The sequence below is a fragment of the Sceloporus undulatus genome, chromosome 5 (assembly GCF_019175285.1).
Source record: "Sceloporus undulatus isolate JIND9_A2432 ecotype Alabama chromosome 5, SceUnd_v1.1, whole genome shotgun sequence".
NCBI lineage: Eukaryota > Metazoa > Chordata > Lepidosauria > Squamata > Phrynosomatidae > Sceloporus > Sceloporus undulatus.
Genome location: NC_056526.1, coordinates 39,449,476 through 39,476,376, shown reverse-complemented (window position 1 = coordinate 39,476,376; position 26,901 = coordinate 39,449,476). Strand labels below are relative to the sequence as shown.

The 26,901-nt window shown below is 40.6% G+C and overlaps 1 protein-coding gene across 3 annotated transcripts in view; it reads left to right on the top strand.

Moving 5' to 3' along the window:
- TCF20 (transcription factor 20) overlaps window positions 1–26,901 on the top strand; it is a 181,490-nt gene that overhangs the window by 77,891 nt on the left and 76,698 nt on the right. For 2 of the 3 annotated variants that reach the window (XM_042467735.1, XM_042467734.1), the window contains exon 2: window positions 12,715–12,805. The gene's annotated coding sequence lies outside the window, so the exon portion shown is untranslated. Of the gene's footprint in view, window positions 1–12,714; window positions 12,806–16,537; window positions 16,768–26,901 lie in introns of those variants that run through there. The other variant, XM_042467732.1, reaches the window with a different exon arrangement.

Below are 26,901 nucleotides of genomic sequence, written 5' to 3'. Positions count from 1 at the left end.
TACTTGTGGTCTGGGGATTGAGGAGGTTCAAGGGTTGCTTTTTAAGGTATCTGATCCTCTTCCATGCTTTCTGTGATACTTTTGTGAGACCCTGCAAGTCTACTATAAAAGTAGAGTTAAGGTTTCTGGTTAAAGTTTGTGGAAGTCCCTGGACTTTGTTCTGAGAATAGTGTTAGCAGTATGTGTTTCCTGCTTTGTTAATCAGTGCCATTTTTTTGGTAGAATTCAAAGATATAGCAGATGGGTGGAAGGGGTGGCTTGAAGCCGCCCCTTCCAAAGACAGATTGGGTCTTCAGTGAACACGCGTTATGGCCCCAATCCACCTTGAAGCTGGCAGAAAAAGGTCCACTGCTTTTTTGACTGGGGAACATTCGGCTTTTCCAGCTCCGCCGCAGCCCCGTGGCAGCTGTAAACTGCTCTGGTGGCTTGTGGTGTATAACTGCACTGCTGGAGCATCTTGAAGCTGCCCATGTCTGGGCGGCTTCAGGGCAGTGTGGGAGCATGTAGCATATAAATGCTGTGCTCCCAACCAGCCCGGACAGCGGCTTTAAAGGGCTGTCTCGGACCTTATCTTGTAGCATCTTTGAGACTGTACAGACCGGTGAAAAGCGCCGGCCTGTGGGTATAGTCAGGGCTGAGCATCCCCATGCTTGACGCCCTTATGCTGCCAACAGGGCGCTATTCTGGCATGCAGTGGTCCACATAGCATGTGCCATGATGGCGCACCTTTGGTGCTGCATCCAAATGGCACAGCACCAAAGGGGTGTCATCACGCTGTGTGGCGGCTATGGCGCCCCTTTGAGGGCACAAAAAGAAGCCGGTCTTTCCAGCTCCTTTTTGTGCTTTACAGAGGCTGGATCGGTGTTGCGGCATGCAGTTGCTGCAGCACCAGTCCAGGGTGAAAAGGGGCAGCATCCCGCCATCCCTTTGGCCCAGTCTGTACAGCCCCTATCTGAAAGAAAGAAGTTGGCAGCATGAACCTGATGAATCTGATAAAAATATATGCAAGGATTTTTTATTTCATTAACAACCTGTTTGATAGATAACATATGCCCTTGAATAACAACAACAAAACTTAGTCTGTTGATCCTTGTCTCCAGCTCTGATGAACACCACGGGGTTTGTTTGTTTTTTTTAAAAAAAAGTCTGGCTTTTCCCCCCAGAGATTGATTCAGCTATATCCCCAGGCCCAACGTTTTTAAAAATGCTGTTCCATGCCTATGGTTTGGCAGATACCCAATATGCCCCAGATGTGTATGCTCTGTTGAAGATAACCATGGAAAATAATATAACATATACTTACACCATCATGGATTAACAATATGCAGCCCTAAATATTTCCTGTAAGTGAGAAAGACCTTAGACTGTGGGATATTCATCTGACAAGGAAAGGCAGGCTGTAGGTTTTAAAAGCCTTTGGGCATAGGATATCTGCTCCCTTTCCTGCCCTCAGCTCCTTTCCTTTGCAGCTGTTTTCTGGCAGTGCAGCTGTTATCTTGGTTTTTGTGAAGGAAAACACATGTTCATTTGAAACACAGCCTTGAGTAGATTACATGGGTTAGATCAGAGACAGCTAGAGTCAGTACTTTTCAGCAGAAACACACTTACATAACACCACACATTTCAACTGACTAAATATTGCCATTAAGAGTCTTTAGATACCTAAAATGAGAAGACAAGATGAGCCTCGGGATGGCCCTACAGTTCCTCTTCATTTTTACTGACCTCTCACAGAGGCAGTGATCTCTTTGCCTCAGACAGCAGAAGGCTGGACTGTTTTTGCTGCAGAGGCAAAATGGATTTTGATATTGCCACCTGCCTGCTGGTCCCTTATGCCCCACAAAATGAACTTCACTGGAATAATCTGGATCAGTTGGTCCATGGGTGGCCTTGTCTTCCTACTTAAATACTGTTTTTTGTGGGTTAGTTCAATTTAGTTTTTGAAATTCTTTTCTGCTATCTCATTATTTTGACAGCCCAATTGCCTTTAGGGTTTACAGGCCCAGCTCCTGAGTGGGTACCCATATTTTAAAGTGTTGCACAGAAGACAGAATTTCAATATGTGTGGCTTTTTGTATCACAGCTTTCAAATTACCTTCAGGAAATGCTGCTACTTTATGGAAGACTGGGGGAATTTGCCCTGTAGCAAATGTAGTTAGAATGATTCTATTTGGAGTGTTCCTTTACTATATAACAGCTTAATGATCAAATTATCCATCAATTATCTAATAAATGTTGTCGCCACAAAATCATTGGCTGTGTATCACTGCATACACTATTTGTATTGACTTACAGTAAGAATTCCAAGACAGATGTTTTGTCTTCAACTCTTAACATATAAAATATTATTATTTATTGGAGTTATTTACTGAACAGGTAGGTTAGTTTTAGTTTGCAAACATACAGATGCATACATTTCTTCACAGGTATAGTAAGAACAACCACATTTTAAAAAAGAGAATTCCTAATGGCAGGAATCTCATCCAAAGTGGTAATGCTCACTGCTTCAGCATGACTTTTGCTCACTCATCCAATCTTCTCCCTGTTTTTATTGTTCCACCCTACTAAGAACTTCCCACTATTTCTAAGAATAACTATACTTACATTTTACATGTTCAAATGACTGGCAAAAAAACCAGTAAGAAAGCATACTGTATTTCAAGGATAGGGAGCCGGGTCCTGCTGGGGTCTTAAGGTATCCCTTTGGGGTTCCCAGATGCTTATACCCTCCCACCTTTTCACTATTCTGTTTGGTAGTTTCCCAGCTTTTGCATAGTTTTCACCTTCTGAAAAACTTAAATTTTTCTCCTTAGGGTAAGTGTCAGTATAAGCTTTAAGCTAAAATAGACTGGCATTTCCAATCACACCATTTTATCTTTGGCCCCACCCTTTCCTGGAATGTGGCATTGGAATCTATCTGAAATTGAATTCAGCCCTTGGGCTGAAAGGTATTCCCCACCCTTGCCTTATTTGATGAGTTGTATTCATGGAAAGTAGTAATACCATTTAAGACTCCGAGCATTACCATACATCATAACTCTTGAACCACATTGTTGTTGTTATTAACTGCCATCAAGTTGATTTTTACTTATAGTTTATTCCACGTTCCACTTTCACATATTCCGTTTCTCCATTTTCTGTCCTGACAGCCTCTTGGCCTGAGTACAGGTTGCACATCAAGAAAATCAAATATTGTGGCACATTCATTTCTTTAAGAGTGAACCATCACCTTTTATGATCTGCACAATCAAAGGCTTTGCTATAATTTATAAAGCAAAGTTTACTGACTTTACATGTCCCTCCATTTTTAAAAAATCCCCCAGTCTTCCATCCTGTATTATTTTCAGAAATATGGGTAATGAAACATCTTGAAGTGAGACAGAGGAATATCTAATCAGGGAATATGTCTCTGGCATCAGTACCTATGACACAAACCATATGAGGCCATGACAGAAAATTTGTTAGAGTTTACTATATGTGTATGATCTTGATTCCCATGTACAGTTGGGGACAACGTATTCATACTCATAACCGGGTGGATTCATCTGCAGCAGCCCAAGCTTATCCTTCCTTAGGAATAAAACACATGAATGTCTTATAACAAGGAGCAGAGATGTATGGGAAATATAAGTAGATATTAGAAAGAGAAAGACATTAGAAAAAGGCTGAGGGAAGGCATTAGACATTACACCAAAACCTGCTTCATGACTCAATGGAGTCATCAGTACCAATAAATCCATGCTTTCTTTTGTATATATTCTCAGTTAGTGGTATCCCTTGTGCGATGTATTAGTAATTTATTCCAGATATGTGAAACACAAAAAGGAAACAGTTAATTTTCCTTATTGACTAATGTTTATCAAGTCTATGATTTCACATGACTTCCTCAGAGATCCTCTCCTATTGCTTCTATCCCGGTTTTAGGAAAGAGGTGAAGTATTTCTCATAGGAAACTTAATATAGCCTTAGTAAATTTATGATTGGATTAACCAATCTTGATTTTATAAGCATATAAATATTTCATTTTACCCAGATAAATATAATATAGTCCAAAGTGGACACTAGAGGGAGCAAGAAAATCTGCATTGTAGTTTTTGTGTGTATGGTATTTATTGTTTTGTTTTGTTTTTTTAATTGTGGCAGGATCTGAAAACAAAGGGGCACAGTAGTTACCAAAGGTGGCATATCTATATTTTCATGTTCCTTCTACCTTGCTCCTGAACAGGAGAGGGGGAAGGGGGAAGGACAGGAAAAAAAAAAAAACAAGAGTCAAGTTAATGAGAACTTGGGCCAAAATGGAATAGAGAATGAAATAAATGTTTACCAGAAGAAAGACACTTTAAAGACCCAGGCAGGGATTACGTCAGATGAAGGAGGGATACAGAATGGAGAGAAGGAGTAGGAAAGCTGGGTGGTGGGTATAAATACCCTTTAAAAGTGGAAAGAAGGGTGTAAAGGTTAGATAAGGATAAGAAATGAATTTTAAAAGTGGGTAAAAAAGCAGGAAGGCAGGAGAAGTTCGGTGAGGACTAGCAAAAGACTGCCTTGAACACAGACACACAAATGTACACCATAGTTATAATCTCATCCTCTCCTCACCCTCTGCATCCAAATTTTAGTGGAGAAGGTGCTAGCAATCCTTTTGCCACCAAATAGGATCACCTCAGAAACCCTTGTACTGTTAAATGGGGCTCTGCCGTGGGTTGACATTTCCTAATGGGTGGGGCACCCAACATCAAAGTATTAGAAATTTCTCATTTTTCTGCTTTCCCCTTTAGGCAGATCAGAGATTGCTTCAGAGGCTCCTAAATTACTCCTTGAGTGTCTTTGATAATCGTCTGTTTCCTGGTAGCAGAGGAACAAGTACTGTATTTTCCCAGTACTCGACAGTACTTCCCCCCAAGGTATCACTCCAATCAGGAAGTATTTTCTTTTTTGAGCAGCTATTCTAACTGCACAGATTCCTCCAGACTGATAAAAAAAAAGGCAAACAAACACAAAGCATGCTTTGCTCCTTTCTTGAGGCTTGTACCGGGGGAGTTTTTTCCACAGCAACCAGTAGCTCTTGCTCACAAGACAGCAACAATGCATTTAACAATCTGCCTTAGTTTATTAAATAACAGTACAATCCAGTAGCTCATGCACCAGTGCAATCCCAACTCCATTGCACACTACTGCAAGAATAATTTCTGCTGCCACATCAAAACTGTACTGCCAAAATTATTGGTACCTCTTCAAAACTGGACTTCCCTTGTTTTCACCAAGATAACCTGATAAACACTGCCATTGAAGTGCTTAATAAATATGCAGTGTGTTTCTAGTTCCCCTCCAGTTTTTCCAACTGCACATTATCAGTTTTAAACTGCACAAATTTTCCAGTTGCACATTTGTGTCCAACTGCATGTTAAACATCTGTGAGCTGATCTTCAGTGTTGTGATGGGAGAGGCACCTAATGGAGGAAGTAGGACAGACCTCTCCTTGTTATTTGTATCTGTTGCTACTGTTATTCAGTATTTCTGCCCAGGAGAGAGTGTGATGGAAATTACTGTGAAACAGCATGTGAAGGTAATTCTGGTATAATAAATCAGGGCTAAATCCAATATTAGTCCTACCTAGGATAGATTAATTTAAATTACTAGGACTTGTTAATCACAATCAACTCAAGTCTTATTGATTCCAGTGGGTCTACTCTATGTAGGAGAACTATGTTGGATTTAATCAAAAGAGTCTTCACATTAGAGGCTCAGTATTTGATCTGGGAAGAATTAATTCCTTTCATTGAAATAAACTGAATAGACCAGACTGGACCAAGACATTTTGTCTGAGGCAAAGGATAAAATAGCACCAGCACCCCATTCAAGGGACAGAAGGCACTTGGATAGCAGGTGAATCTTATTTCAACACTGCCGGAGGGATAGTATCTTTTGCTACACCAGAGAGCAGAGGCAGCATCCAGTGGACTATGTAGCACACACATTTCTGTACTCACAAGGGGGGAAATAGCCAGAGGATTCAAGAAGGAAAGGCCACTATTCTTTTCTGCATCTGCTACCTGTGTCAACTGCTTCACTATGCTTAATGGTATGGCCAGTATGTCCCTCATAGGTTGCTATTATGAAAGTCTATTTCACCAGACTTTGGGCAGAATAAATATTTTAAAAAGTAATGGAGAAGCATCGTATTGAAGTCAGCTATAGTGGCTATAAAGACATCAGGAATAACAACAGCAGACCTGTCTGTGTCTAAGGGACTTCAGTGTTTTTTTGAAATGTTAGACTTGTCTGCCTCCTGCGATTTAAGTGGTGACACTGTGTAAGGACTATCTCATCTGACATCCCAAAGCAACTGCACTTCCAGAGCTCATCCCCATGGAGATTCGGGTATATCTCTGTGTTGGATAACAGGCAATGCTGAAGGATTCTGTTTAGAGCAAGAAAGATGTTGAGCCTTCACTAGTGCCTAAGCTGAAAACAGACAGATGGCCCTGGGAAGCAAAGAAGTGAAAGGGCACATATGGCTAAGAGCTCTTTACTGTCCCTAATGCCTATAACATAGAGCCTTTTGAGGTATTGCCCAGCTGTAGCATCACTGGTAAGTATCCAGCTTTGTGTTGGGGGAAGAGGAAGCATTAACCATCTGTTTTTTTGGGGTACGTAGTTCCTTCATTTCAGGTTTTTTTTGGTTTGTTTGTTTTTTTTTTTTTTTTGCAAAATGTCTGCTTAGTTGGCCTTTGTGGCTTAAATATCTTTTTCCACCAGCCCTTTCTTGCGTGTTAGAAGTGCAGTTCAAAACAGCAGTACATGTAAAGGATGAAGTCAGACAGGCAGAAGAACGTTGGCTAGAGAGATCTCCTAAAAACTGTTGAGCCACTATGGAATTGATACAGGTTTAATTAACTTACTGTAATTTTTGAGGAAATGAGCAGTGTGACTTTAGTATATTGCAGATGAAAAAAAGACCAACATCGGAAGTCAGATTCTCTTGTTCTGATGACGCAAGTACAATGAATTTTGCAATTTAATAATACATGCACATTTTGTTTATTTTTTATCTATAGAAAGACTTACATCTCTCCCTTTTGGTGCTTATAGATATTCATCAGTGTGGCTAGCAACAATTTAAACCAGTAATAAAATACAATAAAATTTCAAAAAAGCAATACAGTAATAAAAACAGACAGATGTTGTAGATAAAACATGAGATTAAATCTCATAAAACAAATGCATGCCTAAACAAGAAAGTCTTTGTGCTGTGGTGAAATACTGTCAATGAAGGTGGAAACCTAGACTTCTGGGGCATAGAATTCTATGGTTTAGGTGTGGCCACTGAGGAAATATTTTACCTTTTTCCCATCAGTCATGCCTCCACAATAGCTCACATACAGAAAAAAAGAACTATGACCTTAGAGGTGTATGAACAGGCTGGGGTGGGAAGAAGCAGCCCTTAGTATATTCTGGACCTAAGCCATTTAGAGCTTTCAAGGTCTCCACCAACACTTTGAATTGTACGTGAAGAGGAATGGTAACTAGTGCAGCTCTTGCAGGGCAGATATGTGATTCTATCAGCGATCAGCCACTGATTTTCTCACTGCTGCATCCTGGACTTACTGTGATTTCTTTAAAAATATCCCATTGGTTTTAATTTATATAAGCCACATCGAGTCCCATGTTGGGCAGGAAAGGTAGGATTTACATCAGAGTGGATGCAGTGGCATATCCAGGAGCCAATTTTCTGCCCTGGAATCCTCCAGGGATCACATTCACTGGCAGAAATGCTCCCCTCCTAATTGACTGGAATTCCACTTCTGGTTAGAACCATCCTTCCATCCTTCTATTTTGCCTTTTCTTCAGACTGGGACTAAAAGTGGCTTACAGATAGGCAGAATGCCCACCCCCAACCACATATTGTTAAAAACAGTGGCATCACTAGAGGTGTGCAGACCGCATCACGTGGAACCCTAAGGGATGTATGACAACGCTGCTTCGCAAACATCTCCTTTTTGGCAGAGATGGACTGTGGCATTTGCCTGTATTGCTTTAAAATGCTAAAGAGATGGTGTGAGTGGGGTGAGGCTCAGTGGGAGGAGAATGATCTTTTCCTCCTAAAGAGTCATCACCTGAGTATGCAGGTCTAGAAGGACCCAAACTGAAAACTGAAAAACTTCAAGAGCAGTTTTAACCCAAAGGGCCATATTTCAGTTCCAGTGCCTCTCTGGAGCTTGTCACACAAGGACAGAAAGTGGAAGTTCAGCCGGAACAGGGACAGAAACTGGAAGCTCAGTGCTTTTTAATAGCGGCCTTCCGGCGTCCTACTTTCCTGCAGAGGGAAGCTGCAGCCGCCAAACCACGCGGCTTCCCTCTGGAGGAAAAAGAACCTAGGAAAAGTGGGTTCTTTTTCCACAGCAGGGCGGACGTAATGAGTGCACCAGTGGCCTGTGTGTCTTGCCACATTACATCATAGTTCTTCAGTTCTCTTCACGTGGGAGACAGTCGTAAAAGCCTGACTTTTGTTGAACTGGTTTTTCCAGCCAGGAAAAAAGACGCTCTTTTATGCCTGTCTACCATGGAAGGCAATTGAAGAAAGATGGCATCATGTGTTAAGGCCGATAGAAAGGTGCTACTATTTGACTGAACGTCCCCTTTCTTTTCTCATAAGTGCCTCTGTTTTCTGAAGTGGATCACTTCTGTTTTGTCTCTATTGCACCTCAGGTTACTGTCTGCCATCTAGCCATTGCTAGCTCCAAATAGTGATTCAGAACATCAGCAAGTTTCCTGATATTGGATGGAGGAAAAAATGAGTTGTGTATCATCTGCATATTGGTGATTCTAGGACAATCTCATCCAGTAGTTTTATGTACATTTTAAACACAGAAAAAATGTCAAAACCAGAGGAATGCTGAACACCAATGGCCAAGGGAAACATTGATTTATTTGAAGTAATAATTCAGTCATCTTTGACTAGACATAAGTGTCATTCACTGTAGGGCAAAACACAGTTGGTCCTCCCCACCCACAAATTCTGCATCCACAGATTTAACCATCCATGGCTTGAAAACATTTATTTAAGATTTCAAAAAGCAAACCTTGATTTTGTCATTTTATATCAGTAACACCATTTTACTGTGCCACTGTATGTAATGAGACTTGAGCATCCACACATTTTGGTATCCTTGGAGGGTCCAGAAAACAAACCCCAGCAGATACCAAAGGCCCACTGTAGTACAATGAAAAATGCAGCAGCATGACAAAAAAGGGGAGAAATGAGGGACATGTAAAATATTGGCATGTACTGTAATATGAAAAGAATAAGTATTAAACTGCTTAGCTATCTCTTTAAGTCTATCATTATTTTGTCTCAGAACACTTAGAGTTGCTGAGCACCTGTAAAAATTTAAATCTGCAATGTTAAGTCTACAAGTACAAAGTTATTAAATAGCTTGAGATCCTCAAGTATCTAAAGAGTTCATTGGATTTCAGAAGACAAATTCCATGTTTTGTAGTGCCTTTCAATGTGCAGTCACACATGCTCAAAGGTCCTCTTGACAGTGACCAGAATTAATACATTTCCTTTAGGAGCATTTTTAGGATCCTGAGGAGCCTGACAACAAGCTATTCATATCCCTTCTATCCAAGGACTCAAATTACTTGTACTCTTGGGGTTACATTTTCAGTTACCTATGTTTATTGTATTGTAAGAAAAAAGACTGATTATGTCAAACACTGAAAGTATTGGTGTAATGTGCAAGTCTTATACTTCTTAGTTGTACATCTGTAAGTTCCATGGCCATTTTCTTTGCCAGTCTTGGGGGGGGGGGGGGAACAAGCTCTCTGTTGTGATAAATGCTGGACTGTATTTACTATGACGGATGCAGGATTAAGACTAGTCCTATTCTTCAAAATAAGAATGGTTTTTATATGGGATGGCTTTTTCACATTGCTCTCTGTTTTTGATATTGCAATCAAGTTAGGAATGTGCCTGTATGTATAGGATGCCTAATATTTTTTATATACAACTTGCTTTAAATATAAAATTAAGGCAATATAGTCCCTGTATGATGCTACTGCTGTGTTAGAAATTAATGTAAGAATGTACCTTTTGCACTAGCAGCAGAATACATTGCCCCAGAATTTATTCTACAACAACACCTGGAAAAAGTTTTGGAGGAAAATAGTGCTGCAGCAAGAGGATTATACATTATAAATTAACTTTAAGCAGTGGGGTATGTCAGAATCATAGAAAGTATTCCTACAGTCTATTCTAATCATATCTTTATGCATGAAGCATTATTAAAAATTGTTTTGTTCATGTTGGGATTACTAGCCCAGGGCAAATTTAGGATACAACAGTGAAAAATTAGCACTTGATAATTGTTAAAAGTGGAGAGCTTGGTTGTAACACAGTAAAAGCAGTGACTCTATTTGTTATGATTTTTAAAGTAATGAAGGTCAGTTCTAGGGGGGCAGAGACCAGAAGCATTTAATAATGTTATTAAGAATGAACATGTTACTTTTTAAACTAAATATTCTAAAGAGTAATTATGAAAAACATCCACCTCATGATAGTCTTGGGTACTGTTCCTATGAAAATGTGTCATTGGAATGCCTTAGATCAATCCTACTCTTTGATCTCAGAGATGTGATGAAGAATGAAGTGGTAGTCCCCCTTCCCCCAATATGCCAGGAACCAGAATCATAATTGTGCCATATTTGCACCATATTATTATCATGTTAACATTATTTCCAGACACTCACTGTGGACTGGTAGCCAATGGTCAAAGACCAGCATTTTTCTGTGGACCACTAATTTGAGTAGCAGCACCTTAGAAGACTCATGCCATTGGTTAACCTTTTTAGATGTGATGGTAATTTCCTTTCATTGTACTGAATTAAATGCATCAAACAAAATATTTTTAGTGGCTTTCAGTAATGGAAATTTCCAGATTTCTTATCTATCCATAAAAGAGTAAACCTTAAGATACTTGGATTTTTACAACCTCTTTGAGACTACACTGAGTAAACCCTCTTGTATCTGGACTGCTAGCAGAGAAAGGGAGCCCATCCCCAAACACTGGAAACCTATTTCAACTCTCCCTCTAGCATTCCTGCAGGCATTGCCAACAGGCTTACATGCATATATTGCAATCACAGGGTATAGAAAGTACATCGAGGGCTGATGTGAATATGGGTGTGTGTGTGCTTATTTTTTTGCCTAACACTCTTTTTTTAATGGTTTCTATGAACGTGTACATATACATTCTGCATTTGCACAGAACTAATATATATGCCCAGCTATCTGAGTTCTATAACACTAATTGCAGGTCAGCAATTTTCTTCTTAGGAGTTATCTTTTCCAAACTTTTTGTATATACACTGACTTACAATTTTGTGTCATTTTTATATAATAAATATTAATGGGAAAGAAAATGGTAGGCGGTGCTTTCTTTGATGGAAGGGATAATGTTCCAGAGAGAACAGTCTGGATGCCATCTTAACAGCATCAAGAATCATAGGGTTGGAAAGGACCATAAGGGCGATGTAGTCCAACCCCTGTCATGAGGGCAATTGTCAAAATACTCTAGAGAGATAGTAATCCACACATGCTGTAAAGACCTCCAAAGAAGGAGAATCCACCATCCTCTGAGGCAATCTGTTCCAATGTGGACAGTCCTTACTGTCGGGAAGTTCTTCCTAATGCTTAGGTGGCATCTCCTTTCTTGCTTTCATGATGGTATCAGGGAAAAAAAGGAAAAGAAAAGAAAAAGAAATATAACAACATTTTCTTTGGGAATACATATTTTTGGCACAGCATCTATTTTCAGAAATAAGAAAACTATCATAATTAAATAACTACATTTCTAGCCATCATTATCAAAGTTAAAATAGATTTTTTTCTAAATTGCACACTATATTTTTCTTCATAGGTTAGATTGTCCCTATTGGAGGGCAAGAACTAGTTTTTAGTTGCATTGCAGAAATGTATTTAGATAAGAGAAAGTGCTCATTTAATGCTGCATCCGTACTGCAGAAATAATCCAGTTTGACACCACTTTAACTGCCATGGCTCAATGCTATGGAATGCTGGGAACTGCAATTTTGTGAGATATTTAGCTTTCTCCAGGAGAACACCCAAACTGAAAGCCTGAGATTTCAGGGGGAATATATCCTCATCTAGCACAGGTGGAGTACTTATTCCCTGATCTGTGTTTCAAATGACACCAAATACAAAACTCCAGATGAACTCTCCCAGTGGTTTCATACATATGTTAAACAACATGGGGGATAAAACAAACCCTGAGGGACCCCACAGGCCAATAACCATGGCATCAAACAGAAGCTTCCTTGCACCTGCTTCTGAGCTCACTCCTTTAGGAAGGACTGGAACCACTGCAGAATTGTGTCCCTAGGTTCCATCTCAGACAGGAGGTCCAGAACAGATAGCAGGGCCGGTAGTGTCAAAACCTGCTAAAGGGTTCAGTAGAACCAACAGAGGACACATTCCCCCTGTCCAGTTCACTGCATAGGTCATCCATCAAGGTGCCAAAAGCTGCCTCTGTCCCATAACCAGACCAGAAGCCAGATTACAGTGGATCAAGATAATCCATTTCATTTAAGAAAATAAGGAGCAGGGAAGCCACTGCACATTCTAGGATCTTGCTCAATAAGGACTATTTGAGAATGGCATTTTGTTCTGACCTTGCTTTCTGTTTTATGTAGACAAAATCTGGAGGTATGCAACATACAGAATCCTAAAGATGGGCTCTACTCTGAAGGCATCTTGGCATCCAGGATATGTTGTGGCATGGAAGTAAGAACTGGCTGAAATACTTCACCAGCTTATTTTTTTTCCTGAATTTATTTGTTGCAATGGTACATTTCATAAAACCTTTTCAAAGACAGAATTTTGGGGGTGTGTGTGTGTGACAAATAGTGGTACCAACTGTGATGATATTGCGTGCTAATTAATGCATCCCACAAAAATATAATTTACGAAAGCTGTAAATGTGGATAGTTCTCCTCCCCTATTTTCACCATTTATACATTTCTAGAGATGGTTCTTAAAGAGATAATCTCTTTCTGTCCAGCATGCCTTTAAACTGATACCACACTGCTTTTATATAAAAGCAAGAGGGAGTTTGTAAACCCAGTGAAGGAACCCAGGATAGCTTTACAAATGAAGCTTGCAATCAAAACATTTGGAAGTGAGTTGTATTGAAATAAGTATGATTTAGTTCAGAATAAAGGGAGGTTGCTTATTCTCTGGAACTGCCATGTTTTGTTCATTAATTGTTTTTTTATTTTTATTTTACAGAGAATACAGACAGCATAAAATTATTAAGCCCTGTGTGTTCTGTGTTGGCCACTTTTGTTTTTTCAGGCCTGATTTGTGGTAATTTTTATTTTATTTCACCAGCATAAATTGCAGTTACAGCAACAGCCTGGGCAGAGTGCTACCTACCAAGGGTTTTCAGGTGTCTGTGGCTTTAATTTAAAGATTATTCTTTGAGGATCCTGCCCATTTATTACTTGTGGATGAATAGTAATGCAGAGCCTCTTAATTGTCCCAGTGTCCATTTTTGATCCCATGGAGACCAGATGTATACTTGACAATATGTATGCAGACTTCAGTAGATGACCACAAAAAGGTTAAGTTTCACTGAATGTAATGGGAATTTATTTCTAGAGGAGCATGCATATGATTGTAGTTTCAAAAACTGATTATTTCTCATTATTATTAATTGCACCATAATTGTTAAAATAAGAAAAGGAAAACCCCAGAAAGAAGTTACTAATTAATTAACACTCTCAATGAATGATATGGGAAGCAGTAAAATGTGTAAGACCTGCAAACATGAAGCTTAATTAACACTGAAAAGGACCTTTGCTGTATTGACACTTACTTGTGAGTAGTTTTAAAAAAAGGGATACTGTAATTTTGACCATGGGGAAGATGATTTCTGGATAATATAGCTTTATTTGAGTGCTACATTGAACTTGAGTTTTTATTGAACTTTTAGCAAATTATGAAAGACTAGAGACTCAACAGCATTAAAGATTCATGGTGCGGAATCAGCCAAGATGGGGCTGCCAACAAACAAACAAATTTGGGACATCTTTTACAGAGACTGACATTTGAAGATTTCTATTTTCTAAGCCAGTCAACATATGTAAATAGTCTGCATTTTGTTAGGACTGACTCAACTAAAGCCCGTTCTGCACAGGCAGAAAGTATGTGCCGCGCACGTACTAGGGTTAGAAAGGGGCGTCCTTTCCGGATGCCCCTAACCCTAGTACGTGCTCGGCGTGTACAAAATGGCGGCACTGTTCTACACAGGGACTGCTGTTTTGATGTCGTGGACGCCTAGCATCCACAAGTCACACAGCAGAAATGACGCCGTGAGTGCGCCATTGGTGACTTGCAGTGCCATTTCCGCACCGCAAGAAGAAGCTGCATTTTGCAGCTTCTTTTTTGTTGCATCCGGGAATCACACAGTTTGTCCACTGAGGTTCCCGGACGCAGCAACCAGCGGTGCCAGCAGACCGCCCTTTTTGGGCAGTCCGTAAAGCCCCTAACTTTGGCCCAAATCTGTCTTTTTAGTGCTGAATCTAATACTTGCTCTTTTTGAATGTGGGTAAATCTGCATGCTTTCTTAGGCACGGGACAGACCGTCCAAAAAGGATGGTCTCCTGGTGCCTTGCTTTGCTCCGTGGGGAAGCCACAGTCTCCAGACTGCGGGACTTCCCTGCGGAGCAAAAAGAACACGCAAAAAGTGGGTTCTTTTTGCGGCGCGATTATGACACTGTAGTTTGCCAATGGCACACTTGTGGTATCATAATGACGCCACGACATGCGGACGCTAAGCATCCGTTACATCAAAATGGCGGCACCCATCTGTACAGTGCTGTATTTAGCTGTGCTATAAGCAGGGTCAGCCTTGGTGAATAAAAGTAAAATAGAATCATAGAGTTGGAAGAGACCACAAGGGCCATCCAGTCCAACTCTTCACCATGCAACAACTCACAATCAGAGCACTCCTGACAGATGGCCATCCAGTCTCTGCTTAAAAACCTCCAAGCTCCACCACACTTAAAAACCTGCAAACGCCACCACACACTTGTTAAACAGCTCTTATTGTCAGGAACTTTTTCCTATTGTTTAAGTGGAATCCCTTTTGCTGTAATTTGAATCCATTGTCCTAGTCTCTGGGGCAGCAGTGAACAAGCATGTTCCATCCTCAATATGACATCCTTTGAAATATTTAAATATGGCGATCATGACATCTCTTACACATCTTTTCTCCAGGCTAAACCTAGGTCGCTTCTTATAGGGCATAGTTTCCAGGCCTTCCACCATTTTGGTCCACCTCTTCTGGGCATGGTCCAGCTTGTCAACATCCTTTTTGAATTGTGATGCCCAGAACTGGGGATTGTGTTCCAGGTGAGGCCTGACCAAAGCAGAATAGAGTATATGGCTGGGAGAGCGCCAAGGAATGCCAGTTGCTTTAGGCTACATTTTAGAGGAAAGAACTAGCAAAACTACCTGAAAACCCTATGAAATTCGTTGGGTCGCCATAAGCTGAAGGCACATACACACAAAGTAAATCTTGGTTAAAGGACTGGTTAAAATTTAGGCCTTTGTTGTATCTAGTCATTACATTAAAACATTCCTGGAAGATGATCTCGCCTGTGTTTTCCTGCTAGAGTCAGTGGCACTTGGTTGCTGGCCAAGGCAAGAATATCACTTAGTAGTAAACAATGTGCTGAAACCGCTTGCTCTTTTCCATCCTTGGCTCAGTGCCTCTGCTTCTCTTGTTGAACAGATAGAAATGAAGACAAATGCCCTTTGCTGCCTTTCTGTTCCTGGGCCACTCTGCAGGGATGTCTTTGGAATCCTGGAATCCAGCCTTTCAGTGTGTGATTACAAATGCCTTTCTCAGTCCTTCTAGTGAAACAAGCCAGCCTTGCGTTTATTGCACCTTTGTGTATTCTGTGTTGGTGTTTAGCCTGATTCCATGTATTGGTATCACCTTTGCACAGGCTTTGCCAGTGCAACCTAGGCTGGACCTGGAGCATGCCTGTCTCTTCTATTCCTCCTCCCTCCCTGTTCCCCCCCCCCCTCAGCCCTTCCCACCCACAGTGTGCACTGCTCTCCACTGCCACCCTGGTCATGGGAGGGCTGTCTCAGTCCTCTCAAAGAAGGGAAAGGGGGAAGGGAGATAGCCACAGGCAGATATGTTTCCCTTATGGACGGGGCTGCTCCCTGCCTTCAGTCCAACATGAAAGAGGAGTAAACTTTATTTCAGCCTGGCAATTTTGCATGCACACTCTCATGCGTAAAAAAGGGGGTACCCATTGGTAGCCTTTCTCTGCATGATCCCTTTGTTACTCTTGCAGATAAGTGTTGGAATAAGAGCCTTTCCCCCCTCCCTCCCCCCCTCTCTCTTTTTAATCTTCCCTGCTCCATCCTGCAGTGAAGTCACAATCCAGTGTTTGTGGGCTCCATGTGATGTCACAGAATCAGCCTTGTGACTTCACTTTTGCAGGCTCCAACCGAAGGTGCAGACCAAGGGGCTTGGAGAAGAGGGGAAAGGGGAAAATCTGTCTATTTATCTATCTATCTAAAAAACCAAAGCCCCCACCTCTTCCTGTCTCCCCCTCTTCTTGACAAACCCAGTAGCTGAGATAAATCGGAAAAGGGTGGGCAGAAGCAGCAAGGAAAAAAACCTAAAAAGAGAGAAAGGGAGAGCTGACAATGATGCCTGAAAACAGGTACAGTAGAACTGGTTTTATGTCTCTCTTCTTGAAAGTTCCAGTTGCCCTGGAGAGTCCAGATCTTGGGCAGACCACACACAGTTGTGTGTTGATGGGGATGTGTGTGTGTGTGTGTGTGTGTGTGTGTGTGAGAGAGAGAGAGAGAGAGAGTCAGCCACACAGTGACGCTGGGGCTGCACAGTGCATGTGTGTTGTGTCTGTGTCTCTCTGCTTCCTTGAGGGCAGCTCCAGACCATTTCTCTTTTGGCGAGCTGTGACAGAAATGGGTTATTAGGTTGGAGCAATGGCTGTGTGTGTGTGATGTGGATTTTCTGTATTTTTAGAGGGTGTTGAGGTTTTCAACCCCTGAGTTTAGGGAGAAAGAGAAGGAGGAAGGGTCCCATCCTTCAAAGGCTCTGGTTTTGAAGATGTGGGGTTTGGAAAGACTGGGAAGGGAGGGGGGTCCGCCTGGGTTTCTCCATCTTTTGCAAGCGACGACATCACAATAGCAATGCGGATGCAGCAGCCAGGCAGCCCTGTTTTCTCTCTTTCTATTCCCTCCCTCTATACACAATCTCTTTCCTCCAGATCTTAAGGGTGGTGGGGTTTTTGCTCCAGCATCCCTCCCTCCCCAGATGTCTTCTGCGCCATCTCTTTAGAGATGGGGGTCTTTTGGATCAGGGAGGGTGGCAGAGGGGTGTTTTGTGCCCCCTCCCGTGCCTTCCTCGAGTGAATGCACAGGAGAGGGGGCCACAAAGCACCTCTTTGCCACCCTCCCTGATCCAAAAGCCCCCATGTTCCATTTTGCATCTGGCACAATGGAGCGCAATGCCAGGAGGCGCACAACACACTGGGCTGTGTCTCCCTTGGGGTTGTCCCATGCACACTCCAAAGGGAGGAAAATCAAGGCTGGGGGGGATCTTCAAAAAAGGCACCCCCTTGCAGAGAAAGGTAGCCTTCTTAGAGACCTCCCTGAGCTCTCAGCCACTGGCTGACAAAAGATGGAGAGAGATGTTCTCTCTCCAAAATGAAGGAGGGATGGGGAGAGAACTGAGGTTGGCAGAGAAAGGCTGCTCCTGGCCCAGATCTGGCATCATCAGGATGACCCACAGTCCCTCTGCCCTTTTTCTTGAGAGATGGAGGGAGAGGAGGGGCAAATGCCGGAAGAGCTGCCTTGATCTTCTCTCTGGCAGGGAAATGGCAGAAGAGCATCCAGAATAGCCATTTGTCAGGCCAGATCTTCTCCCTCTTCTCTGCCACTTTCTGCTTTCCATCATCATCATCATCATCATCATCATCATCATCATCATCATCATCCCATTGTGGGAGAAAGATGGGATATAAATCATTGAAATAAACTGATGATGATGAAGCAGAAAGTGGCAAAGAAGGGGGAGAGGGATCAATAAAAATAAATGTTATTCTTATCATCATCCCATTGTGGGAGAAAGGTGGGATATAAATTGTTGAAATAAATTGATGATAATGATGGAAAGCAAAAAGTGGCAGGGAAGGGGGAGAGAGATCAATAAAAAATAAATGTTGTTGTTATTCCATTGTGGAAGAAAGGTGAAATACAATGTTGGGGTGTGAAACAGATCACAACAGAGTCGTGGAGGTCCAGCAACAAAAACATAGCTTTACTCAGCAGAGACAAAAATAGTCAAAGCAAAAACATAGCAATATGGCTAGGTACGCACAAGCTTAGCAAAAGATGCAAAAACAAACGTAGCATAGCTTCTTGCATATCAGCATACAAACCACAGTATGGATAGCACTACAACTCCCACCAGCATACAAACTGGCATACCCTGACATATAAATTGTCAAAATAAATTAATAACAACAACAATATTTATTTCTTACCCGCTTCCTCCCATGGATTGAGGCAGGGGGCAACAACAATTAAGCAAAGGGGTGTTTTGGGTCCCCTTCCCGTGCCCTCCTTGAGTGAGAAGGACAAATAACATCCGCTAAAACACATCAGTTAAAACACACATCCATTTAAGAGGATAAATAAAATTCTACACATATAAGAAAGCAATCTGCATCTAAAATTTGTCATGTACAATTCACAATTGAAACATAATACATAATAATAATATTAATAAATTCTATTTCTTTCCCGCCTCTTCGCAAGACTCGAAGTGGGGTACAATGTATTAAAATACAAAACACTATTAAAAACACACACATCCACAGTTATCTGGATGAGCCTGTCAGAAGAGACTTTAACCTTTATAGAAATATTTTAGTATTTTGCATGCTTTGGCTAGTTTACTTGGGCTGAGAGGGCAGCTCTGCTGTTACTGGTCTGGCTTTTTGAGGGCAAACGTGGGCCATCCTTTATTGTGTAACCCTTTTGCTCTAGAAAGATAGATTCTTGCACAGTTCATTTCAAGGAGAACAAATGGGGCTGAGTTGAGTTCAAAACCTGCCTGGGTTCCATGCCCACCATTTGTTATCTAGAGTAGCAAAAATGTGTAATGTGTAAACCTTGGTTTTAGCTCCAGGTGTGTGGATGACATTACAAGGTGACAAAAACAGTCTTATGATGCCATCTAGACCAGTGGTACTCAAATGTGTTACCCTTTGGAGCCCCTTTTACATCTACATTCAGACATGGCAACCCCAACCACTTGACGTAGTATATGGACTAAAATATTTTATTTAGTGTGTGTATTTTCATTTGCACATTCATGTATATTCATATTTTAACATTTTACCGTGGGCCCTTGGTATCTGCTGGGGTTTGGTTCCAGGACTCCCCATCGATACTAAAATCTGTGGATGTACAAGTCTCATTAAATGCAATGGATAGTAAAATGGTGTTGCTTATATATAGTGTCAAAATCAAGGTTTGTTTTTTGTAATTTATATATTTTAAAGATATTTTCAAGCAGTGGATGCTTGAATCCATGAATAAAGAATCCGTGGATATGGAGGGCTGACTGTACAGTGGCCCCTCCACATTCACTGGATTTAGAGGCACAGGACCCCCATGAAAGTGGAAAAAAACCCTGCAAATAACCCCCCACCCCAGCTTTTTTAGATCTCTGTGAATCTCTAGGTCCTGGAGCACAACTCTATGGTCAACTTTTGCCAGAAATTGAGCATAGAATTGCACTGGAGGACCTACAAATGCCTAGAGAAGTGTTTCCTCTAGTAATCTCTATATCCTCCAGCAGAACTTTACGGTCAATTTCCAGCAGAATCTCTCTGGAGGACCTAGGAATTGCTAGAGATAACATATTAATCAAATCTACAAGCAATCAAAGTCAAAGCCGCAAATGTGGAAGGCAGATTGTATAAGGAAATAACATCATTCAAATTAGAACATTTTATTTAGGAAAATTCAATATTTAACAACATATGTGTAAATTTTGCACGTAAAAGATTTGGGGGGAGGAGGAGGGGGGACCAGGGCCTCCAAGTCTTGAGCCCCCCCCTTGGAGCAACTCATGCACCTTCCCTGGGGGTCCTGCTCCGCCATTTGTTATCTAGAGTAACACACATTTTGTGACATAAGCTTAATTGCCCAGTGTTCATTTTTCAGATCAATGTGTAATGTGTAAACCATGGTCTGAATCCCAACTGTACTGAGAAATTCACAGGCTGGACCTTGGTGAAGGCACTTTCTCTGAACTGAACTTCATGTCCCTTGTTTCCTTTGAGGCTAAATTGCTCCTTTGAGGAAAGATGTAAACAAAATTTAACCAAAAAAGGAACTCCATGTTTCTGATCAGATACACTTTATTTTTGTCTCCCAAAGCAGAGCCCTGCCGTTCAAAACAAGCTTGCAGGCAGATCTTTTTGCTGGTGGCACTTGGCTGAAACTCACTTTTTGGTGGCGATTAAGCTAAGATCTGAGACCAGAGGTCCACTCACACTAGAGAATTATGGCACTATTATTCCATGTTAACTGTCATGGTTCTATGGAATCATGCTTTTTGTAATTTGGTGGTGCACTGGGATGCCCTGACCAAGAATTCTAAATATTCCTCCCTAACTTGCCAGTTCCAGATTTCTGTAGAACAGAAACTTGGCAGTTAAAGTGGAATGATAGTGCTATAATTCTCTACTGTGAATGAGCCCCAGATGAGCACAAAGTCTCTAGTCCCCTAGTTGTATAAGGAGTTGAATGCAGTTATGTCAACTGATTGCAATATATATATATATATATATATATATATATATATATATATATGCATGCCCAGATGTGCACACTAGTTGTAATTATGCTTAGACTTCCTTAGAGGTCTTCAAACAGAGGCTGGATGGCCATCTGTCGGGGATGCTTTGATTGTGATTTCCTGCATGGCAGGGGGTTGGACTGGATGGCCCTTGCGGTCTCTTCCAACTCTACGATTCTATGATTTCAGTTAATATGGCCATGCATTTTCCTGCAACATTAACATAACATTCCACATTAATATACTGCATAATGGAACCTGTTGTCTTTATGAAGGCTCCAGACTCCAAAATACAGAATGTTTGGCATCTTCTTTAGTCTAAATAACCCTTAAAGAGAGGACATATCTTATAATAAGGGACATCTGGCAGCCCTATGAAGGACAAGCTTTTTGGCTGTCAAATAAGAGACAGTCCTTATAATAATTATGGACACCTGGCAACCCTAGGGAAAACTGGAGGTACCCTGCCACAGAAAGATGCTGAGGTGGTCACTACAAAGCAAAGTGTAGCTGCTGGGTGTTCTACCTGCAAGAAGAGTTTTAGATGTCATGGAAGGGCAACAGGACAGGAAACGCCAGATCAGCTTCCCTAATCATGGAATGGAAGACGCAAACAGAAGTCAGATTCATTATGGAACCTTGCTAATTTCTTTTTAATTATTTATTTCCTTCTTTTATTGCTATTACACAATAACAGAAAAACTTAAACCTTTTTAAAAAATTAAATCCTAAGTGTTAGAACGTTCAGTCATGAAAACCCCTGCTTTAAAGGTCACTTTTAATTGGGCAAATGATACAGCACCAAGGTTCAGATACTGAAAATTATGAATGTAAGCATTGTAAGGTCATGTCCACAGTTGTTATATTTTTAAATTATTGTTTTCTTAGAAATGGGTCAGGATTTTGTTTTCTTTCTTACAGCTGGTCAGTGACTGCTCATAATGTTGTTTACATTCTGAAATTTGGAGTTCCTACTGGAATACAAGAGGAGGAGAACACAAGTGTGTGTGTGTGTGTGTGTGTGTGTGTATATAATGAAACTGGAGAATCTGATTATCTATACAGTAGTTATAATTTCCATATAAATATGCAATAATGACTGTAACATTTAGCCAAGATGGTGGCTATGATGTTCATTGCCAACCACAATTCAAGATGGAGCTTATCTTTATTTTAGGGGCTTAGAGCCAACAGGACTCCCCTTAGTACAGCCTACATGGTTACTCATTGTGCCCTTTTGGGGCATTTTTTTCTTTTAACTGACACTGCGGCCATGGATGTTTAAATCCCACTCTGGGCATTTGTTAGTCCCCCTGGAGCGTGGCTTTGGTGTGACTTCTGGACTCTTAGGATGCATGCATCATTGAAACACCATACCTCCACTGTGACTCGAAGCAGCTTTATTTTGGCTGTCTGTAACAGGCCAATGTTATTATATGCTATAAACCAGTGGTGGGAATCATATGTCGTCCAGATGTTATTGGAATGAAGCATTCCTCACCATTGGTTATGGTGGCTAATTCTGCTGGGACATGGAATCTATCATTTGGAGAGCTGCATGATTCCTACCTTGTTGCAACACTTGTTGTGATGTATGAGATTAGCATCTCCTGGATGGTCTAGTATATGGCTAGAAGTGTGTTGCAATTAATGTTAGAGGTTGCCAAAGATTATCTTCATTGGGGCTATGAGGACAGAAAGAGAAGAGAGCTGTATATAGAGTTGTGTATTGACCTCCTTGGGGGTTTACCAGTGTATATGTATATATGTGCCTTCAATCATGTGTTGACTTATGGGAACTCCATGAATTTCATAGGGTTTTCTTAGGCAAGGAATACTCAAGAGGTAGTTTGCTATTGCTTTATTCCAAAATATAGTCTACAACACTGGTATTCCCTGGAGGTCTCCATTCCAAATACTAACCAGGTCTAGCCTTGCTTGGTCTCTGAGATCAGGCAGGATCTAGTGCCTTCAGTGTATTTAGGTCCTTTAAAGTTATGCTATTTATATAATTGTACATTACTATAGTGTCAGAGCATTCCTTGAGTGAGCTTAGGTGAGTTCCTAAGCTATACCCTTGATACTACACTGTAGCTCTAACTACTCTTATATACATCTCTAGTCAGTTGATATTTTCAGGTGCTATACTTAAAAGTACTGTGCTTCTGCTACTTATAGTGCTTTAAAAATGAATTTCTGCTACTTATTACAATGTTGGAAAAGTTACACGTTGCGGTCCTCATTACTTGGGATTGGTAAGGAAATTGCATAAAACTTGAAAAATTCTTGTCAAAATACCTCTAAAATACTTTTTTAAAGTAATGTTAAAAAGTAAACCAAAATATTACTTTTTGTTCAAGTTAAATAACATCACTCCTGCTTGTGTTACTTTTACAATGTCACTTCATTACATCCTTGCTACTACCCCAGCCCCCACAGTTCTCCCAATCTTTACAACTTATTTGTAACCTGTTATTTGTAATGTGTTATTTCCGTGCTCTAGGAGTGTGTAGCCTTTAAGATGTCAGACTGTAGCTCCAGTCAGCTCTAGCCAGCACAGCTAATGTTGAGAGATGGCAGGAGGTTCAGTCAAGCATCTTCTGGGGGGCTACATGTTACCTATCCACAGTATATTTCATTGAAAAAATGCATCTTAATGGAAGCTAATCTCCCTATAATCAAGTTTTTTTGTAAAAAAAATCTTTAATCCTAATCCTTTTTTTAAATTCCAAGGATATGATCACCCTTACACATTTCTAATTTTTCCCCTCTGGAAAAGAAATTTTTCTACAGTCTTTCCTATGTAGCCAAGGGTCTGTTAGGGGAATTTTATTATTATTGTTATTAGCTCAAATATTGCAAGAGGAGGGCCTGCTACGATGGCCCTTGCAGAATCGTCTCCCGATATGTATACGGAGTAGACCAGGGGATCCCAATAAATGGAGCTGAGACAGACTTCTAGAATTAATAACCAATTTATTTATAATGGGGGGAAACACATGCAATTCACTAACATACACACACACACACATACAAGGCTCAGGAAAAGCATAGGTTAGCATGGAATACGATTTTAGGCATCACTGGGGTGATACTTACCAGAATGTAGACTCCCTCCAGGAATCCAAATGGAATATGATGAGGATGGCATGAGGCTCAGCCATGGAATGACTGGCCAGGAGCCAGGTCAGGGTTCAAGGGGACAGAGCTTCCCCCTGAAATCCAGACTGGCCCAGTGAACAGGCAAATCTGAGAGTATTTATAGGCAAAATCTTGCCTCTGGCAAAGGTGCTTGATGGTGAGAACAAAGGTGTTTAATTACTTGCTTTTCACCTGGATGTCCCTGTCTGATTGTCTTAGTGGTCTTAAGCTGCTCGGACAACAGACCCTGGGAGGGGGAAAGATCCTCAGGCAAGGCAAACATTTGCTCTTCCTGGTCATATGATAATCCTCTTATGCGACTCTCTAGATATGAAGATGTGGGTGCCCCTCAGGGGTGTGTGTACATGTCCTCATGCCTTGCTGGCAATGGTGGACAGGCTATTAGAGTTCATCTAGGGGTCATTAAGGGTTATCATTTATACCAAAATTTATATGGAGCAGCATGGGTAACATCCTATGCCTTTCAGATACTTATAACTCTCCTCAGAATCCTTCCCATTTTTTTCTCAAAATGGGACAAAGTTAAATGCAGTATGACAAATCAAAGCTTACTACTTGCGTAATGTTGTATTGTTATTTTGACAGTTTCACATGTTTTTAATATGAACATCAATGTTACATTGGACAGAACAGTGTACTTTGCATTTAAAAATAGCTCTCCACATCAAAACACCCCCCCAAACCACATTACTTTCACAGTACATTCCTGTACATAGCTATGCAGAAGTAAGCTATACTGTTATTAAATTCAACAGAACCAGTTCCCAAGAGAGTGTATTGAGAACTGCAGCTTCAGTGTCATGTGTGAAAATGGCCTTCATTGTAAAAGCTTTGCTAATGCAAACATGACATTGCCTTTTTCTGTTGCAGCAATGTGCTACTGATTCATCTTCCTGTGACTGTCCCTTCATTGTGCTAATTCAGCAGTCTAGACCCAGCCTTATACACACATACTTTTTTTCACCGTCCTCCCCCTATCCTGCTTGCCCTCTTAAATTACTGAATATCTTGAGCAGTAACTCTGGCATGGGACTGTTATCTCATGCAAATTGTTTTTGTTAGGCTGGTTTAACAGTTATTCCTTTTATTCCCAGCCACATTTATTTTCTTGTATTTGAGTTTCACCCAGTGACTGTGACTTTTGTTCTTTTTCAAAAATCATCCCTTTTAAATGACTATCCAGCTTGACCAGAAAATAAAATAAAGCCAGGCATGGACTCTTCATTTGACAGAAAGACATCAGCAGGTGACATTTTTAATGGTAAAGACAAGATGAGTTGCTAATTGCTTTGTAAAAAAATAAATAAATAAATAATAACTTCAGCTCCAGAGTTGGCCAATAAATGTATTAGGACCAACTATAATGTCATCAAAGTGAAAGTTTTCAAGTTCTTCAGAAATGTTCCTAAAGCTCAGTGGTCAATCCAACAAAAATGAAAAATGTCTAGATTTTACAGCTTGCAGATTGGATTAATCCCTGTAAATGCAATGATTTTTGAAAATATAAAAGACCAGTTGCAATTTATATCTGTCTTTGTCTTGGACAAAACACACAGGCAGAGTGCTAAATACAGTGAAACACAACAGTCTGTATATTTGCAAAGTTTGAGAATAGTTTTAGGAGGTGCTCTAGGTAAAAATATCAATGGAATCCAAATTGTATTGCCTAGTGTTTGAAGGGAATGGAAAAAATTCCCCCTCCTCCAGGAGGTAGTCAATTACATCTACTGTAGCTCAAACTGTTAAAATGGTTGCTACTGACTGGAACTCAAAAGTTGGCAATTCCATATTGAGTGGTTGCAGTCCTTCCCTGTGTCATATCCTTTAGATTTTGTAATTGAAATGCTCACTCCTCCAGCAAAGTCACATACTATGTACTTCAGAGCTGAACCCAAACAAGCAATTCAGAACACTTCCCTCTTAATGTGATGGTTCAGAAATAATTTTAAAAAATGTTCTAGGGAATTATTAGACTGCCAGAACTGAATAGCCTGAAGTGTGATGGAAATGGAATAAAGATTCCTTCTCAAATTATGTTTAAGTTGCTAACAGATGATAATTTTAGTTGTATCTAAGAACTACTGCCTTAAACCTCACTTGAGTAGTTCTAACGTTGCCCATGCCATAAGAATCTGGTTTAAAGAAGCCAAAAAATGGTAGTCTCTAACTCTTATTGAGTGCTTCTAATTTTGGAGCTCACACTAATTTCATGACGCAGTGCTGTTTACCATATACAGTGGATCCTTGTTATACGCTGGGATTTGGTTCCAAGATCCCCCATGTATAACAAAATCCATGTATGCTCAAGTCCCATTAAGTATAATGACATAGCAAAATGGTGTCCCTAATAAAAAATGGAACATCAAGGTAAATTTATACTTTTTTGGAACATTTTCAAACCGTGTATGTTTGAATCCATGTATAAAAAATCCATGTATAAGAAGGGCCGACTGTATGACAATCTGGGTTAAGTGAAAGGGTTAAATCTTGCTGTAAAGCATTGGAAAAGTCCCCAGCTGATTCACTACAGAGATTGCACTGAAAGGAGGTGGGGATAGTCTGAATAGGCTGAATGTGATATGTCATCCAGAACTTAACATCTGAACTGGAGGATCAGACCATTTTTATATTTTGTAATAAAAGATAAGAGCAGCAATAAGGGAATATATGCAGTATTCTTTGATTATAGGTGAAGGGGCAGGATGTCTCTGTGGTCTAAAATGGTAGCAATCATTGGTGTTTTTCTTAGTTTTCTAGTAAGCTTTTTGTTAATAGTGTCAGAAGATGTAATGTTGAA